The sequence below is a fragment of the Dermacentor silvarum genome, chromosome 1, assembly GCF_013339745.2.
Source record: "Dermacentor silvarum isolate Dsil-2018 chromosome 1, BIME_Dsil_1.4, whole genome shotgun sequence".
Classification (NCBI taxonomy): Eukaryota; Metazoa; Arthropoda; class Arachnida; order Ixodida; family Ixodidae; genus Dermacentor; species Dermacentor silvarum.
In genome coordinates, this window is record NC_051154.1 from 376,309,746 (window position 1) to 376,328,899 (window position 19,154).

Genomic DNA, 19,154 nt, shown 5'->3' on the forward strand with positions numbered 1-19,154 from the left:
AGACAACTTGTGCTGTGCGTGTGGAGAAGAAGAGGAAACGGCTGAACACCTCATACTTTTCTGTAAAGGGCTTAACCCTACAGTGCAAAGCAACGGGGTTGATTTTTTCAAAGCATTGGGGTTTAGGGACAGTGAAGGCAAAATAGACTTCTATCAGCTTTTAACATCTGCTGAAGACGCAGATGAGGCGTCTGTCCTCCTTTATAGCTTTTTGCGATCAAGGAGGTCTTCTGTATCCTTCAGTCCAGCTATTTGCATTTGTGGAAGCTTTAGAACATGTGTTCACAACGTGGTTCAGTTGGAACAAGCTTCACAGAGAAAGTATGATGGAAGTACTTCACATCATGCAGAATGTGCCACGTGCCGGGTATCAGGCACACCAGGAGGAACTGACACACAACATAATGAAGTTCTTATCAAGAGTTCACTAGGCTTCATTTTTTTTACCAAGTCCCTCAATAAAGATGAACCTTCAGCAAGCGAAAGAAGGAAGCACCTGAAACTAAGAACAACAACTTGAATGGCAGTAACTCATGTTGGATCTACCCCATGCCCTTACTTGTTTGGTGCAGAAAGCCAGCCTTTTAAAAAGTGTGCACTATGTTTGTTCCGATTGAAAAAACCCAAAGTGCCAGCTGCAATTTAGGATTTTGTTCTGTATTTTAGTGTCAATTATTTCTAGAATAAAAAATGTTTTTTTAAGCAGAGATTTGTGTTTTGATCATAGAAGAAAAACAGCAAAACAATTAAAGCAAATAAACATTTAAAGAAAAATATAACTGTCACCAGATCGTATTTCAACAGTTCGCTCTATCCGAAGCGAACTTGCCAGCTTTTCTCAGTGGTTATGCTGTTGGGCTGCTGAGCACGAGGTCGCGGGATCGAATCCCGGCCACGGCGGCCGCATTTCGCTGGGGGTGAAATGCTACAACCCCCGTGTACTTAGATTTAGGTGCACGTTCAAGAACCCCAGGTGGTCCAAATTTCCGGAGTCCCCCACTACTGCGTGCCTCATAATCGGATCGTTGTTTTGGCACGTAAAACACCGTATTTTTTTTTCTTGTACGCCGCGTACTCGCCAAAGTGCGTCACTCTTGATAGCGCCGTCGTGACCCCACTTCTGCTAAACGCCACAAATTTCAATGCACTTGCGATCCATTGCAGTTGGGCTTGGAAATTGTGCTGTATCAGCATGTTAAAGGAGACGCGGGGTATATGTAAAGAAGCGCGAGATCCGAGAGGGATCTTCAAAAACGAAATTCATAGCGAAAAAAAAAGATCACTTTACAAAAAGTCTTCATTCACATCGGCACGACACATATGTTGGCGAATAAAAAGAATGTATATATGTGCAAGTCACAGAAAGAACGCAGCGGAACTTAGGACCCGTCGCCAAGCTCGGCCGATTTACTGCGCGGTGAGCAGGCGATTTCGCGGCGAGCGGACATGGATGGATGGATGGATGGATGGATGAGGCTGAACCCTTTAAACCGGGCGGTGGCATACGCCACCTAGCCATGACTATTAACCTATTTTGTACTTTGTGGTGGGTGAAATTTCACCCCTGCCTTGATTTTATCCACCAATCAGATAACCTCTGTTTGGTTATTTCTACCCGCTTAAAGTCTATTTTGCCTTCACTGTCCCTAAACCCCAATGCTTTGAAAAAATCAGCCCCGTTGCCTTGCACTGTAGGGTTAAGCCCTTTACAGAAAAGTATGAGGTGTTCAACCCGTTTCCTCTTCTTCTCCACACGCACAGCACAACGTGTCTATACCTTGGTACTTGACTCGGTACATCTTAGTCCGCAATACTCCCGTCCTGGCTTCAAACAACAAAGAGCTTCCCCTAGAACTATCGTAGATATTTTCTTTGGCAATTTCTTGCTTGAACGTTCGCTATGTTCCCAGTGCTGATTTTGATGACACCATGTAAGCGGGTGTCAGCGCCCCCTGGACCTTTCGTTTCGGCGCATCGCGGAGCGGCCTCAGAGCCAGCGGCGCGGTCTGCACACTTCCCCTACTCTAGACACTGCACTCGTAGGCCTAACATGGGTTAGCTTGGCCGTTGAAGGCAACGTTGAAGCAGGTTCTATAAACGTTGGTTAAAGGCACGTAAAGTTGGTTACTTAAAATTAAGCGCAACAAATCGCTTGCTGCGAATAGAATAACCTATAAATTGTAATTAAACGCAAAAACACGAAATCAATATTACTCTTCTGATCATAAAATGGTATAGTTTATTTTAATAATTATAATGGTTTTTATTTGACACCGTAGTGGCGCTGCAAGCGCATGACGCTATCCGCAAAGCCCTATTCTAAAACTCTTTACACCTGCATGCTCCAACGCTAACACCCGCAAAGCTCTTTGGGGCCCCAAACTTTTGGGGCCCCTATGCTACAGTGGCACCTATGCTAAAACTCTCCATTATCAAGAGACTTTAGCCGATACGCGGCGGCAGCGCCGCTTCCACCACTGGCGGCTGCCGGATATCCTACTGGAAATAATTCACAAACAAAACCAACGTTTATAGATACTTGAAAAATTATAAACGTTAATCAAAACAATGCCTCCATGACTGATGAGGTCAGAAGGTAGAGGGAGAGGGCGCGCAGCCGGGAGGAGGATTTTTGCCGATGAACCCCTCCCACTTCGCATGCAAGCTGACTGTGTTCGTGCTCTTTTGTAGGTCCGCTGGCCGTGCGGCGACATTGGCCAAATCGCGGAGCAGAACCCGCTGATGTGTGTCGTGTATTAGGAAGCGCTTTCTTCCTACCAGGTGCACCTTGCAAACTGCTATTCATTTTCTAAACCACTGAGATATTGCTCGTACGCACCAGTTCCAAGCAATTATAATGAAGAATATTTATATAGCGAACCATTGTTAATTAACAATATTCGCGGTTAATATATTGCATTTCGTCATTTTGTGAAAGTAGTCGCTTTGGAAGTCCTAACTTGCGGTTACATTTAGGGCTACACTTCAACTAGTCTACAGATATAGTGGGGCGTAGCATAAAGAAAGTAACTTCCTGGCACCATAAATCGTTAGTTTTGTTCGTGTGTTGTGAAGTGGATCTACTAAAACTAGCCGATTTCTCGGTCAGCCAAAACTCAACACAAGTAAAAGTTGAACGCTTTTGCTTTTATTCACACATGCGGTACTGGAAAAAGACTGACCTCCATGCAGTGCGAAAGTGACAATCTAAAGAAGGAGTTTTCATTCACAACGGAAATTTGTACATAATGAGTGAAAATAGATTCCAGAAGATCCAAACCAATGCGAAAATAATTAACCACTACGGCTGCGTCTTTCTTTTCTTTCTTTAACCTTGGCTGTGCATGTCGACAAAGAGTGAACAAAATGTATAGCCCAAAAACACGCACTCAAGCCCTTCATTACAAGTATTTCACCGGCAACAGATGGGCTGCCGTCATGACGAATGAGTCGAGCGACACTGCTCTTATGTCAGTCACTCAGGCTTGCACAGAACTGGTTTACTCATGCAAAATGAATACCTGCTCGGAAAATAGAGTGAAATACTTGTGCTTACCCGTGGTCATTAGGAAAACTGAAAAGCTTTGCATAACTGGAATTCCCGGTGTTCGAACACCACAGAGCCGCGCAACACATGTGATGCCCCGGTTTAGCCCTCACCGTCTAATGCTTGGTCGACCTGCCTGCGTCTTCCGTTCTTTGCATGCCTGATCAAGCTTCTCCGTCTTATCTTTCCCATCTTCACACTTGGGACGACAGCCGAAGCAGACGACCAAGCGCGATCTGACTTGTGATATCGCTGAGCGAGTGGCAAGGTTGAGCGGAGGCAAGCTCGACGGACGCACGATGGCAACCACCTTCCCGCGCGTCGCCGTATTCAAAATTCAAAAAAAAAAGAGAGAAAAAAAAAAAAGTTACGATGTTCGACAACCGCTAGGAGTGCGCATGTTCCCTGAAATTGAAACTAGCTTTACTTTGGCCCGGGGGCTGCCACCATCGCCGCCGACGGCAGTGCCCTCACCCGCCCTGGGCGCGCGGCGCTCGTGTTTCCACGCTGCATTCGCTGCATTGCTCGCGCCATGATTTAAATGTCCCGTCGTCAGCCTTCGTGCAAGAGACGCAGGCCGGCAGCTGGTTATTTTTACGTGGCCATTTCCTGTCTATTTAACTTGTAGCTTGGCTCATCTTTCCGAAGGATGCCGAGAGGAAAAAAAGGAAGCAGCAGTCCTGCAATGGGTACGTCTCAAATCATTCTTTTGTTTCCAAAGGGTTTTCTCGGCGCAGCGGCCGATATTTGCTTGTCGCGTCGCAGTCACATATTTGCCTCTGTTAGATATTGACAGCCCGATTTGAAGTATGCTTCACTGTGGGCTAGCTGTTTCGCTACAGGAACAGTCGTCGCGTGTGTTTTGGTTGTTTTTTTACTTGGTCTAGCATGTTGAAAGCTAACGCTTTAGGAACAGCTCGTTAAAAGATGACAACCCACCGCGGTGGCTTAGCGGCTGTCGTGTTGCGTTGCTAAGCACAACGTCGCTGGATAGAATATCCAGGCCGCAGCGGCCGCATTTCTATGGGGTCGAAATGCAAAAACGCCCGTGTCCCGTGCACTGGGGCACGGTAAAGAACCCCTGGTTGTTGAAATTAATCTGGAGTGCCCCACTACGGCGTGCCTCATAATGAAATCGTAATTTCGGCACGTAAAACCCCATAATTCAATTCGGTTGAAAGATGATTGATTTGCCCTCTGGGTTGCCTAAGGTGTTTGCTACAGGCTAGAGTTGCTGCATATGGCGTATAGCATATACAGTCTACTACAGACGGGCTTGGTATGCCCCATCAAGCACGCCTGTAGTACACAGACATCGCAATTCTGTGTACTGCTGTTACAAGAACGGTTCACGGTGGCTAATGTAATAAGAATACATGTTCGTGATGTCGTTTGATTTCGAGGGTTTCGCCAATGTCCTACCCTCAAATGAAACCCGACGGGGTGGCTCAGTCAGCTAAGGCGTTGCTGCGTTGCTGAGCACGAGATCGCGGGATCGAATCCCGGCCGCGGCAGCCGCATTTCGATGTTGGCGAAATGCAAAAACGCCCGTGTGCTTGCGTTGTAGTGCACGTTAAAGGTGGTCAAAATTAATCCGGAGTCCTCCACTACGGCGTGCCTAATAATCGGAACTGGTTTTGGCACGTAAAACCCCAGAAAGAAAAAAAAAAAACAAGATAACCTCAAATGAAACCAATTTTGTGCACTTCAGGCTCGTTTTTTGTTTGTTTGTGTGTGTGTGTGTGTGTGTGTGTGATCCAGTCCATATATTTATCGCGTATACTGCAATACATTTCCAAAGCAAACTTCCAGGTTTAATACGGTGCTTCATTTTGCGAGATTTTCAATTTCTAAAAAATTTAACACTGGCTAAAATGGTGACATACTATGAAACTCAAGTTGAATTTCTTTTTCACTCGAATGTGGTTTATATTTGCTATTTGAGTCCCTTACTACAGTTCATGCTATGTTTCCCATTTTTAAATCGCTATTACATTATAATCAAAGAGGTTTCCCGGTTTCTCCCATGGGGAAAAAGTTCCAAGGGCACTGTTTAACGAACTGCACTAGTTCTCTAACTTGAGCCAGCCTAAAATGTGTTATTAATGCCCCTCCATGTGTGGTGATGTTTACTGAGGAAGCTTTTTGTTTTTTAAATGTTATTCAGTTAAAAATTGTTTTAGCTTAGCACTACTGTTTTAGACATAATATAAACAGCATGAAACGTCGACTACAGTTCCGTGCAGCTTGAAGGTAAATTCATCCACAAAAGATCACATATGACACCAAAAACAAGTGGTATTTGACTGCCTCTATTTCTGGCTAGTGCTTGGAGCTTTGCAGTAGTCTTTTTTTTTTCTGAGTTTCCATACCGCTTAAGGGGTCCTGAAATAGTGTCATTTATTGCCAAATGCATTTCCAGACTTAGATAAAAGTGTCACAGGGCCTTTTTAATGCATTATGATGCTTACCACAAGCCCCTTTGTTTTGTCTCTTCTTCAGTTGTGTTTCACAGGAATCCCTTACAACTGAGCTCTGTTTTGTCTAAAAAAAAGAGAATAGAAGCACTTGTAACGTGTTATTTTTTACTTTTCAGTCCCGGGTATTGATATGATGTGCCTACGATTTACATTAGTTGTGAAGCTACAATTCTGCTTGCAAAATGAATGAAAATGCACGAATGCTTGTATGACCAATTCCTCTAGTGGAAAAGGCTGCTTTAGTTATCAATCGATGCACACGACAAAGGTTTATACAAGAACATGACACTTGCATTGATTTAACTCAAACTAGTGTAGCCGCCCAAATGTTAATAGTGCCACCAGGACTTTGCCAGTTTCTGTGAACAGATTCCTAGTGATAGCCTTCTTTCACACAGTGATTTTTACTTTACATACACCCAAAGGGAAAATAACTGTCATTTGGGCCTGGCATTCTTTACCTTTGCCCCAACAGTCATTCCTCTTCATGTGTCTGTTACACAGAAAATATCTCCTTACGAAAATGCCAAACTGATAAAATGTGTTTCACAATGAATGCGTAGAACTATAGTTCTCATAAATATTGCAAAAGTAAGCTGTACTTTTGTAAAGTACGTGTGTGCCTTTTTTAAAGAAGGCTTCTGTGTCAGCTGCACTGCCCAAGCAAGGAACATATGCACATTACATAAATGTATTGTGGGAGTTTAGCAAGTTATAACTTGCAGGAACTTGATTTGTTGGAAGATGCTTTTCAGCACAAGGGAAAGAATGAACTTCCTTGCTAAAATTTTTAATTGAACATTGTTTTGAACACAGAGCTAGCACGCTTGAGCAACTCCACTCCCATAATGCATTTCTGTATTATGTGTGGATATATGTTGTTGGTATGGCATAGAGGTGGCGACCTTAGTGGGGTGCTGGTAGTAAATGTATGTCCTTTGATAAATCAATAATAGGGAGTTTTAAAAATGTCTGTAAGAGGATTTACATGCCTAAAAACCAAACTTCTTTCCATGCCTCTTGCATTCTCTTGCATTCTTTTGCACTCCTGGCCAGTACAGTCCCTTAGCTTTGCATCCCCTCTTTTAAAACTTTTTATTTCGCGTTGGAAGTTGCTTGAGAAACATCAACCATGCTGTTTGATGTTGTACACATTGTGCTTCCAGTACCTGCTGCCTTCAACATTTCAGTCACTTGGGATGTTTATATATAGTTGATCTATAACAGGTATAGACATTCTGTGTACGTCACACCTCCCAGTAATGTCTACCTCAATGTATGTGCCGAAGGAGATAGGGGCATCCATAAAAGGAATCAACTATTTCGAACTAGTTTTTTATGACTTGTGGCAAAATCAGTTTCTAGAGTGCTAAACTGTTGTAGTTGCACACATTAAGGAATTCATTTCATCGTTAGGTGTCCAATTTAGGATTTCTTTATTTTTTCAAGTAACCCAAGTGGCAGCATTGATAACTTCAACCCTGAAAAGATATTTTCAAGTATAAAGAAGCAGCTGTGTGGTAAGTTTGCAGTCTGCTATGGTCGGAGCAACAGCACTCTTTTACATCATTACATATGCCTTGCTCGCTTTGTATACATTGGAGTGGAATAAAGTGCCATTCAACAGAATGTGTATCAAGTTGAATGCCCTGTGCAATTAAGATATAGACCACGTACAAAGCCCGATTTCAGATAATGGAGATATAGAGCATCTTCTCTGCAATGTTTTACATTTGCAGTTGAGTGCATGCGTCACAAAAAGCTTTAAAAATAGCCATTTTTGGTACCGAAATCGGAAGAGAATGCTGATTTTACTGCTCACTGGAGATGGCTCCTAGGCATGATATCCGAAATTCGGCGGTTGCCACGGCCTGCTGAAAATCGCGGGGCGATGTGCTGGAATAAACCCTGCAGCTTTGCCAAGATAGCTTCAACGGTATATTCTACTAATTTATAAATAATTTAGCCAAAGTGCGATTCCGTTGAAATTGGCCTTTAAAATAGGTTGATTGATTTCACTTCCGAAATCTAAACTAGGCCACTTTTACTGAGATTGAATACTTGGTATGCCAGGAAACAAAATAAACAATGCATCGTCAGGCGTACCTTTAGACTCAATATTTGGTCCGCTTCTATTCCCATTTATATAAATGATTTACCTGCGTAACATTCCTGGTAAAATGCGCTTGTATGCAGATCTTTGGATTTTGTACTATACAGTCCAATGTCCCAAGGATCACGACATCCTCAATGATTCAGTTGCACCATTCTGTTCATGGCGCAAGACTTGGCAAATGCAAATTAATTTTCGTAATACAGTTTCTGTTAGTTACCACGCACTCTTTCCCGTCTTCTATCACTTGCTGCTTTAATGGTTATCTACTGGAAAATGTGTTTTAGACTGTATTTTTTCGACTAAATTATGCCACACATTGCAATTTACTAATTGCAGCCAGTGACTTTTCAAGTGATGCCCACTTGGAAGGAATTCCAAGTATGCATACTCAAGTATTTCAGCTAAGTAAGTAGAGTTGTGCTCAATGTCGCAGACGATTTTTAAAAATTCTGGTAATGTTAAAATATAATGCACGATATATACCTCAGTCTTCTTTTCTCGAAGGATTTGTCTTGGACCCATCACATTGAACAGATGTGCAACTGTGCGCTTAAAAAGATAGGTTATCTGCAATGCACTCTACGCTTGGTCTCTCTTAAATGAGGCTCCTCAGTTATAAGGCGCTTGCTGGGCCAATACTCGTGTATGGCTTGGTTGTATGGAAACCATACAAAAAGTGTGAACATCTACAAAATTTAGTCTGTCTTGAAGAAAGCTGGGTGCTTCATTTATTGTCATGACAGCTATTTTTCACTTAGCTCTTTGTAATCTTCAGCTTGCCGTTCTCTCTTCCCTTTGCCACATCTAATATTCAAAGTTTCTTCTACTTGGCAACTGCATCAGATCCGCTTGACCTACATTCACTGAACACCATGAGTTTAATATATCTCCTTTTCATTACCGCTCTGAGGCTTTTAAATAGTTTTTGTCCGCAATGTAGAACACTGGAATGGTTTACCTGGTCATGTTCAATCTTTATCCCCTGTTGAATACTTTTTATATAATGCTAACAATTGATTTTGCTTTGTGTGTTTTCATCTTTGCAGTCTTTGTATCTTGTACTCCCCACTCCTGCAGTAGCCTTCTGGGGCTGCAGTATGTTGAAATAAACAAATAAAATCAAAGCAAGAAAAAAAGAATGGCAAGTTTTGTGATGCCTCCGCACTCCTCTCGTGAAGTTGCAGATTGTGGCAAGGGGTGGTAGCTGATGCAAATTAATTGTTAAAAAGGACTGCACAGTGGCATCCATATAAGTACGTAATCTCGGCCTAGTAAGTGGTGCGGGCTTCCCACGCACACAAAACAAACGTGAAAATGCCATGAAATCTGTCACTAGTGCAGACAATTTGTACACGAGATTCATTTTCCTGAAAAATAAGCCATCTTATATGTACTCCTTGCATCAGCATGTAATGAAGCGACAGGCTTCCCATTTGTGGGAGATAAAGGGGGCATTGCTTGATCTTTTTCTGCATGTAGCATGCCACACTGTCTCAGAAGGGACCTAATACAGATTTCTACCGTAGCTAGGAGTATCGGACATCGCTGTCGAAGAAATAAAAATGTCTGAAGAGCAGAAAACAAAATTTCACTATGTTCAGAGTGTATGTGCAGTGGCCTTGCCAGCACCATTATGATGGCAGTCCTTGCCACTTTCTCACTGTACTTGTGTTTAAAAGGCAACGTTTAGGCTAATGCCACTGGCAATCTTGTTATGGAAACTTCCTGGTGATTTTATGAAGTTGGGGAAGTGCATCTCTTCAATCTCTTGTGTAATCTTTTTATTCTCAGCTCCCTACCTTCTGATATCGAGGGCAAAGCAGGTTTGTCATGGTACAACTGCAGCACCATTCTTGGCACACTTTGCCTTCAGCCCACTTAGGACTACTACGTATACTACCAGCATGCCTTGCGGCAGTGGTGGCATAATGAAACTCGTGAAATCTGTTTGTAAAGTTGGTGTGCGTGCACAACTGGAATCAGAACAAAGAATACAAGACATTGTGTGTTGTCACTTTCTCAGCTTTGCTTGATACAGCTGTGTCGTTTCTGCTATGAAAAAAGTGTCATATAGGTTCTCACTGGTAGCTTGCATGTGCCTGTGGAGCTATGGAGGCTTTGTTGTGCTGTTGAGCATTCAGAAGAGCATGCAATGAAAAACAATAAAATTCTGTCTCTTCAAGCATCTGTGGCTGAAAAACTGCTGCACATTTCGGAAACATTTTTTATAGTACAGTAATTCTTAGAGGGACATAAAGAGACGAAATCAGTTTAGACTGATACTGGTATTTTAAATTCTTTTTTTTATTATTTTTGTGGTAATAGGTTTATTATTAGAAGTGAAAATAAGTTCCATTTCTTGAATTTTGTGCCGGGACCTAAGCACTTCGACATTGTGACATCACGAAGCTCAAGTTGTCTTTTGTTTGTAAAAGCCTTTGCTAAGTAAACGAAATTACCAAGTTAAGTCTTTGGCTCCTTTATGACAGCTAGGCCCTTGGCGGCACTGTGAAATTCCATGATGTCATAGTGAGCTAGTATGGGAGCATATAAGTAGTGGTGTTGCCACCCTATTTTAATTTTGCATATGTTCTGTCCTTATCAAGCCTCCTTTGAAGGTAAAGAGTGGCTTTGTTGGTAGTATTTTGGGAGCATAATTTTGTAATAATGCTGAGCATGTCTCTATTTAGTGTCCCTGTAAGGTTTTCTGCACTGCTAAATTGGATTGTTAAAACGCTTTCAACTGAACATGCTTTGAGGCACCATTCAGATTTCATTGATATTTTTATTTTCCTCTTCAGGGCACCATGCCTGTCTACGAGCCCATTTCCTATTGTTGGGTGTCGCAAACAAGAGCAAATGTAATATTCACTTGGCCATCCTGACGCTATCGGTTCTGGTGCTTCAAGCCACAAGTTGTAGTCCGACCATTGAGGTGGCCCTACTTCTTAAGCTTCATGAGACAACACAGTGCTGCATTATAGACTTCATAAAGATTGTGAGTGCCAGTGACGTGCTCGACAACCTCGCGGCCTACTTAACAGGTTGGTTGGAACAAATTTAAATCATGCATGGCCTGAAGTTAGATTCATTTGATGTGTTTTGTCCTCAGTGTATGTGAAAATTGCATGGGGAGTTGGGGAACAAATACGTATATACATACCTGCAGACCCTTCCGAATTTTGTGCAATGTTTATGAATTCAGGCTCTTTCTGCATTTTTATAAATGTTGAGTCGTGTTTTATGAAACCAAATTCTGTTCGAGAAAACGTTTCGCCAGTTGGTTTCTGACCATATTTAAGTTCCGATTGCGAAATGACACCAAGTGGTACCTGTGTTGAGCAGGTTTATTCAGCCAAGTTCCAGAAGCAGGTAAAATCGGCATCAGCAAAGTTTCTGAAACAGTTAGGGTAATCTAAAAACACAGTGTTGCTGCTGCTTGCATCTGTGTCTAAAGGTAAATCATCGTTAATAAAGTGTGTATGTATGATGTACCTCGCAAAATGTATGTGCTCAGGTTTAGTTAGCACTCAGAGCAAGCACCATAGTATTTATTCCTGCAGTACTATTGCTGTTGAAACCTGCCGTGGTGGCGTAGTGGCCATGGCATTGCACTGCTAAGCTCGAAGGCACAGGATCGGATCCTGGCTGCTGTGGCCGCATATGTGTGTGTGTGGGTATTATGTAATTCACTAAATAGTATATAGTATTAATAAAGCAAGGGTTCAAAACCCCATTTGCATTATTTTTGCAGTACGAAGTTGAATTTTTTAACTTTTAAGGTAATATCTTGGCAGCAGTACGTCAATGTGTGTGTGTGTGTGTGGGGGGGGGGGTATTATGTATTTCACTAAATAGTATATACTATATAGTATTAAGAAAGCAAGGGCTCATAAGGGCTGTTTGCAGTAATCGAGTCAAGGGAATCGGTCACCGAGAGCCTAGTGAATTTTCTATCACCACGGTTTTATGGCAGCTATCATAGAGTTAATATAATCATCTCTAAAGGAAAAGCTTGCCATAGCGCCCATGCATTGCAATTGGTAACAACAAGGAGGCCACCATGTTGCTACTCTGCGCATGCGCAGATGACAAACTGCGATTGACTAGACGTGCAATCAACACGAGTATGGTGGTGCCATCTAAGTTCAGGCACCTGTAAACGCATCCTTTCACACACCAGACATTTACACCAAAATTCAATAAATAGCCATCGGATCTTTCTAAGAAGTGCATGGAATGAACATTACACATTGTCCATAAATATGCGCTGTGTGTAAATGCTTGTTTTGGCATCATATTTTAAATATTTTTATTGTTACAATAATTGGAGGTACCAACATGGCGGCGCCTTGGCAGTTGCCACTTCGCGCAGCTTTTCCTCTAGAGTTGGTGTACTAACTCTATGGTGTTCTGCTGCTGTACACAATGGTGCTTAGTTGATTACCATTCGCAGCTGCTACATTTCAATGGGGGGATACTAAATGCAAAAACACTCATCTGCTTCAATTTAGGTGCATGCTCAAACCGCAGGTGACCGTAATCAATCCAGAGCCCTCTATTGCAGCCTCCATCATAACCCAGTGTACAGTTGCATTAACATTAATCACCTTAATTGATTTGTAATGAGCTGTAAGAGTATAAAGAAGATTTTTCTTTATTTTTTACACTGAACACTGTAAGGATTTTATCTCTCTTTCTATATAATGCAAAACCATTCCAAATTTCTTGTCGATAGGTTTTTGTTTAATGAAGGATTGCGAACACCAGTTTCAGTATTACTATTACCCGCCACAGTGGCTCGAAGGCTGACGTTCTCCTCCTAGAATGTTGCAGGTTTAATTGTTAGCTGCAGCATAACCTATACAGCACAGCCAGATTGCATCAATGCTTCTATGCTGTCATCATTACCCTATATTTTATGTCCACTGCAGGACAAAGGCCTCTCCCTTCGATCTCCAATTACCCCTGTCTTGGGCTAGCTGATTGCAATTTCCACCTGCAGATTTCCTAATTTCATCGCCCCACCTAGTCTTCTGCCGTCCTCGACTGTGCTTCCCTTCTCTTGGCACCCATTCTGTAACTAATAGTTCATCCACCCTACACACTACATGGCCTGCCCAGCTGCAGTTTCTTCTCTTCATGGTTATCAGTTATCCCCATTTGCTCTCTGATCTACAACACTCTCTTCCCGTTTCTTAACATTATGCCTAACATTTTTCATTTCATCACTCTTTCTGCGGTCCTTAACTTGTTCTCGAGCTTCTTTGTTAACCTCCAAGTTTCTGCCCCATAAGTTAGGACCGGTAGAATGCAATGGTTGTACACTTTTCTTTTCAACGACAGTGGTAAGCTCCCAGTCAGGATTTGGCAATGTCTGCCGTGTGCACTTCAACCTATTTTTATTCTTGTGTAAATTTCCTTCTCATGATCAGATTCCCCTGTGAGTAATTGACCTAGATAAATGTACTCCTGTACAGACTCTAGGGGCTGGCTGATGATCCTGAATTTTTCTTCTCTTGCCAGGTTGTTGAACATTATCCTGGTCTTCTGCATAATCACCTTCAACCCCACTTTTACACTTTCTCGGTTAAGGTCCTCTATTATTTGTTGTAATTCATCCCCAGTGCTGCTGAACAGGACAGTCATCTACAAACCAAAGGTTGCCGAGATATTTGCCGTTGATGCTTACTTATTAGCATTCCCAGTCTAATCGCTTGAATAGTTCTTCTAAGCATGCAGTGAATAGCATTGCAGAGGTTTTTTTCCTTCCCTTGACCCTTTTCTTGATCGGTAAGTTTCTATTTCTCTTGTGGATAACCAAAGTAGCTGTTCAGACTTTGTAGATATTTGCCAATATATTCACGTTTGCCTCCTATACTCCTTGATTACGTGATGCCTCTGACTGCTGGTATCTAGGTTAGTTGTACTCTGCAGATTTCTCGATTACCTGATTGATGACATGGATGTGATCCATCGTAGAATATCCCTTCCTAAAGCCAGCCTGTTCACTTGGTTGACTGAAGGCAAGTGTTGCCCTGACTCTGTTGAATATTATCTTGGTGAATATTTTATAAAATACTGAAAGCAAGCTAATGGGCCTATAATTCTCCTATTCTTTAACGTCTCCCTCCTTATAGATTAGTATAATAGCATTTTTCCAGTTCTCCGGTACACTTGAAGTCGTGAGGCATTGCGTATAAAGGGCGGCAAGCTTTTCAAGCATGATGTCTTCTCCATCTTTGAATAAATCGACTGCTATTCCATCTTCTCCTGCGCCTTTGCCAAAGACATGTCTATGATTTAATGCATGCATAAAAAAACCAGCTGGTAAACATAAATTTGGAGCCCTCCATTATGTGGCTCTTCCAACCCATCTGTTTGTTTTGGATGGTAAACCCCCAAAATTATATGCAACGCAATGTTTCCCTTTATTTTCTTTCCCGCTAACTTTTAAGGGTTGGCTTGTGAAACAAGTAAGCCATTTTGGCATTTTCTTGACTTCCAGCCTTTGGGAGCAATATTTTTATCCTTTGCTTCACAATTTTCCAGTCATACCTGGGAACGTAACAGCGGGGTTCTACTGTAAAGGGTTCCTGATACATATTTTATCGTACACCTAGACACGGAGGGTATCTCTCAAGGAATGCTTTCTGACAAAAATTTTGTGTCATTGTGCTATAATAAAAGAGGTGTAAGTGGTTAAGCATTGCCCTCCTCTCAAGCCACAGCTTTCGCTCTCAACTTTTACAGCGGTGGCCATCGCTATATGCCCCTACCTCCTTCGTGCAGTGACCACACAATTGTTGCCTACTTACGGTTGGTTTAGGTGTGTTCCCATTTATCTTTCATAAACATTTTTTTTCCATTAAACCTGGGCTACATGGAGAAAACTTTAAAGAAGAACTTTGCACAGAGAATCGAGGCACGACGTGCAATGTTCGCCGGCTTGTGCTGCATGAAGTGAAAAGCGACAGATGCCTCCACAGGCATTTGCCACATTGCTATGAACGTATATGCAATATACAAACAACACTGTAGCTGTATTTGATATTTCAATTTTATAATAGGCTGATAGCATGTAAATATCAAATGCGTAACTGTTCACACGCAATATTTTTTTCATAGCCATCAGTAGTAAAAACAAGTGCAGCCACAGCTAAGGTAAAGCTGCTGCTGATAACTTGTGAATGCGGTGAAATGGGCTATTTATAACGTCTGCTTTACTCTAGAAATAAATATAAAAGTACGATGGGAATCAAACCCATACTTTCCGAGTGGAAGGTAGAGACACTGCCATTGCACCAAGATGGCAGCTTTCTTCCGGATGTTTTCTCATGTTGTAAGGCACATTAATTACCTTCATAGCTCTGTTTTATTTTTTCTAGATCTCTGCTTGTCAGGACATTTTTTTCTGCAACGATTTTAGGTAAATTATACCAGGGATGGAAGTGCTGCTTCAAATTGCTCCAAACTCATTTTTGTTTGTAAATGCTCCGAAGCCGCTATGAAATAGCACTGGGAAATTTGATCTCGTACTGATTACCAACTGCTGCTGTGGCAACTGTGATAAATGACTAATTGCTTTACATTGTGATGCTCAGCTTTATCGGCTTTGATCTCATTTCTGCCACAAGAACTGTCATTTTAAATGTACAGCTCATTTAGCCGTATTTTTGAACTGTAACATCCAGACTATTTCGGTGAAATGTGAAAGTGAATGAGATTACTTTGATCTCATACCCGTTATCAACTGCTGCTTTCGCAATGGTTATTATCTGATTGTGGCTACCTTTGTAATGTGGGGCTCAGCTTTACTGGTTTGATCTCATTTCGGCCACAAGTATTCTGGTATTTTAAATGTATAGCTCATTTTACTGCTGTATGATAACCATCCATCTTCTTAATTGTTTGTTTCTTGCAATTTGCATCCATAATTGTATGTGCAATATGTTTCATAATGAATGTTAATATTTCAGACACTTTGGTGATGCTTTTAACTCCAGGAGTCGTGTGGCATACTTTGCCATCTGCTCCAAAAACACGAATGGCTGCTTCAAACTACAATTTTTTTTTACGCTCCGAAAACACTTATGGCTGCTCCAAGGTGGCATTTTTTTCACCTCCGAAATCCTCCAAAAAGTAAAGTGTCACTTCCATCATGACATCTTCACATCGGTAGTACAATGTTGTACGAGGTTGGCACGCGTTTACTTTTCTGGCGCGGCCGTGACTGCAGGCTCTGTGTGCAGCCCGCGTGCCCTGTTTCCGAGGTAATCTACCACATGTGCAAGGACTGGGCAAGCAGAGATGGCATGGCTTCGTGTGCTGTTTTCCTGCTCGTTTTGCACTGGAGGTTGCGTAATCTAGAGTTTTGGAGATTCACTGAAGCAAGAAGCAGCCGAAGCATTCACTCCCTGCATTGTGGGCGACACTATCAGCCACAGGGGTGGAGTGGTTGCGAAATCGTGGCTGGTTTTGCTTCATACCACTGATCCGAAGATGTCGCTGACGTGACATGAAACTGTATCTTTCGTCGCCGATTCTCAAATTCGACAACATATATTTTTCTCATTCAAATTTGCTTTTTCTCACTTGCCAATAGTTCGAAAAATTTAGCGGCCCCATGTGTTTTCAAATATCGAATTTCAATATAATGAAATTTCGATATAACAAAGCAAGGTTCTCATATAACTGACTGCGTTATATCTAGGCTTAACTGTATTGTGGTTAAAAATACACGGCGTTCTATTCACAGGATGGTATGAATACTTCGTTATATTGAGAATTTCGTGTATATAGAAATTTCTTATATCGAGGTTTAACTGTATTTTACTTCCAGAGCCATCGAAACTCTCTCTCATGTTATATAGTCGATATCCCATTATATTCATGCAAACACAATACACTAGTTTTTCATTTTGTATTTGTGCTTTCAAGCTCTTGAATTACCATGGAGAATTGCAAATAACCTGCAAAGGTGGTGGCCACCATTGTGTACTGAAGCAAGAGCTGGCAAGTGTCGCCTTAGTTCATCAGTTGCATTCATCTCGCAGCATTTTTTGTCCCTTTCGTTGTTTTACGCAGGCAGCCAAAAGTGATCTTGAGCGTGAGATAGCTGCTGTCAAGAAAGAAAGGAATGACCTCACTGCCAGCCTATCAAGCCAGCAAAGCACTAAAAGGTTAGATGCTGCATGTTTGCGTCAGTAGTTCGTGCCTGTCGAATTTATATCCTCTGTCTTACTCTTTCAGCTCTAAAGCAAATATATTCAGCATTATGGTTGCACAAGCACGCTACTATAAAGTGTCATTATGGGATTTGAACCCATTAAAACAATTTTTTGTTGCCTAACGTTTTTCTATCAAAGGGACATTATTTCGCAGAAGGCTGCACGGGACATGTAGCAACGCACAATATTTACCCCATAATATGGTATAAACTTCATAGGGAAAAAAATTCAGAGCCCTTCCATTATGTTAAAATGGAAGACCAGCGAAGCTGTTGGTTTTGTTTAATTATATTTAGTTTCTTTTTTTCAATTTGGTGGTTTTGTTAAATGCTTGAAAAGACCTACCACGTAACCTCATTGTTTACTTTTGTCTTGTTTTTTTCCATTCACTTGGTCACCATATTGATCATTGCCTTATGGTCACTATGATAAACTGCAATTGGTTGCACATCGATTCTAGACACATTCTTGCTAAATGCGAGAGCAATGCACGATCTGTTGCGTGCTGTTGTTGGCACATCCACTTCACTGCAACACTTTAAGCCAAAACGTTCCAACATGAACAATGGGATGCACCTTCTGTCGGGTCTGCTGATGACAATGATACAGTGCGTCTGCACAATCCGAGACGGTGGCATCATTTACGACTGGCATATCGTACGCGGTGGCACTCATGCAGTGGGTCTTTGCATAGATGGCGACTCCACCCGTCCGGGACTCGATGCTCTTGTTGCACATCAATCCTTTTGTCCATTCATTGACAAGGGCAGTTCAAGGGTGCGGTACAGGTCCCCGAGCCCATAGGGGTATGTGCCATTGAGCTTGGACCCTTTCTGCACTATCACCAGGATCGGCACACATGATGATTTGTTTGTGTCAACATCTTGGATACATTTTTTTTTGCAGATCATAGCCATAGACAGCTTCACTGTTAAAGATGTCTCATTGGTAATTATAAGGCCGGTCCACCAAAAGCCTCTCGATATACCCTGCACCAGATACCCTGCTTTAATTCCTACGAAGAAATGTGCCGTGGCCATGCAATATGCAACAGTGCCTCCTTTAATTTATTTAATTATATTTAATATCTGCACCAAGTCATGCAAACATTAGTGCGAAGTTTTAACAGCTTCGCACTAATGTTTGCGTGACTTGGTGCAGATATCTGCAATACTTGCCCATAAAACCTCCACCCCATATGTGGACTGTGTGCCCCACAAGTTTTTTTTTTTTCTAGCCGTAGTCATGCACCTCTAGCTAGGGCTACAACACTTTGACTACAATAGATTGACACCTGTGAGACATATTGCCTGTTTTAGTTCCTTTATATATCGCAATGTCTGACTGACAAGAGGTGGTTTTGTATGCCAGAAATTGGGAGGCTGATGTCAAGAGTGAATTGTAGAGACTCAATTACCGTATTTACCAAATTATAAAGCGCCCTTGAATCTAATGTGCACCCATTTCTCACAGGTACTGAGAAAATAAAAGTGCACCCGAGCGTAATGTGCTCCCAATTTATAAAAGAAAAATATAACCTTCCCACACATTTGCAATTGGAACGAACGAGACGTGTGAAATATACCTTCACAGAAGCGATTTTTTTATTTTAGCTTTCCCAATGAAAGTGGCTGTTGTCTTCGCCATTTGTGCTTCATTGGCCACTGATATCAAGCGCACAGAGTTAGTATTATTCTCGAGCAATCACTTCTACAGATACTACTATCACTTTCGCTAGATTTTACTTTACGTGACTCTGCACCTGACTTGTTGAAGTATGT

General features: G+C 41.9%; 1 protein-coding gene across 2 annotated transcripts in view; it reads left to right on the plus strand.

The window, feature by feature from the left end:
* Positions 1–4,085: 4,085 nt before the first annotated feature.
* LOC119437474 (uncharacterized) overlaps positions 4,086–19,154 on the plus strand; it is a 292,442-nt gene continuing 277,373 nt past the window's right edge. The window contains exon 1 of one of the 2 annotated variants that reach the window (XR_007465102.1): positions 4,086–4,236. The gene's annotated coding sequence lies outside the window, so the exon portion shown is untranslated. Of the gene's footprint in view, positions 4,237–10,078; positions 10,218–19,154 lie in introns of those variants that run through there. The other variant, XR_007465103.1, reaches the window with a different exon arrangement.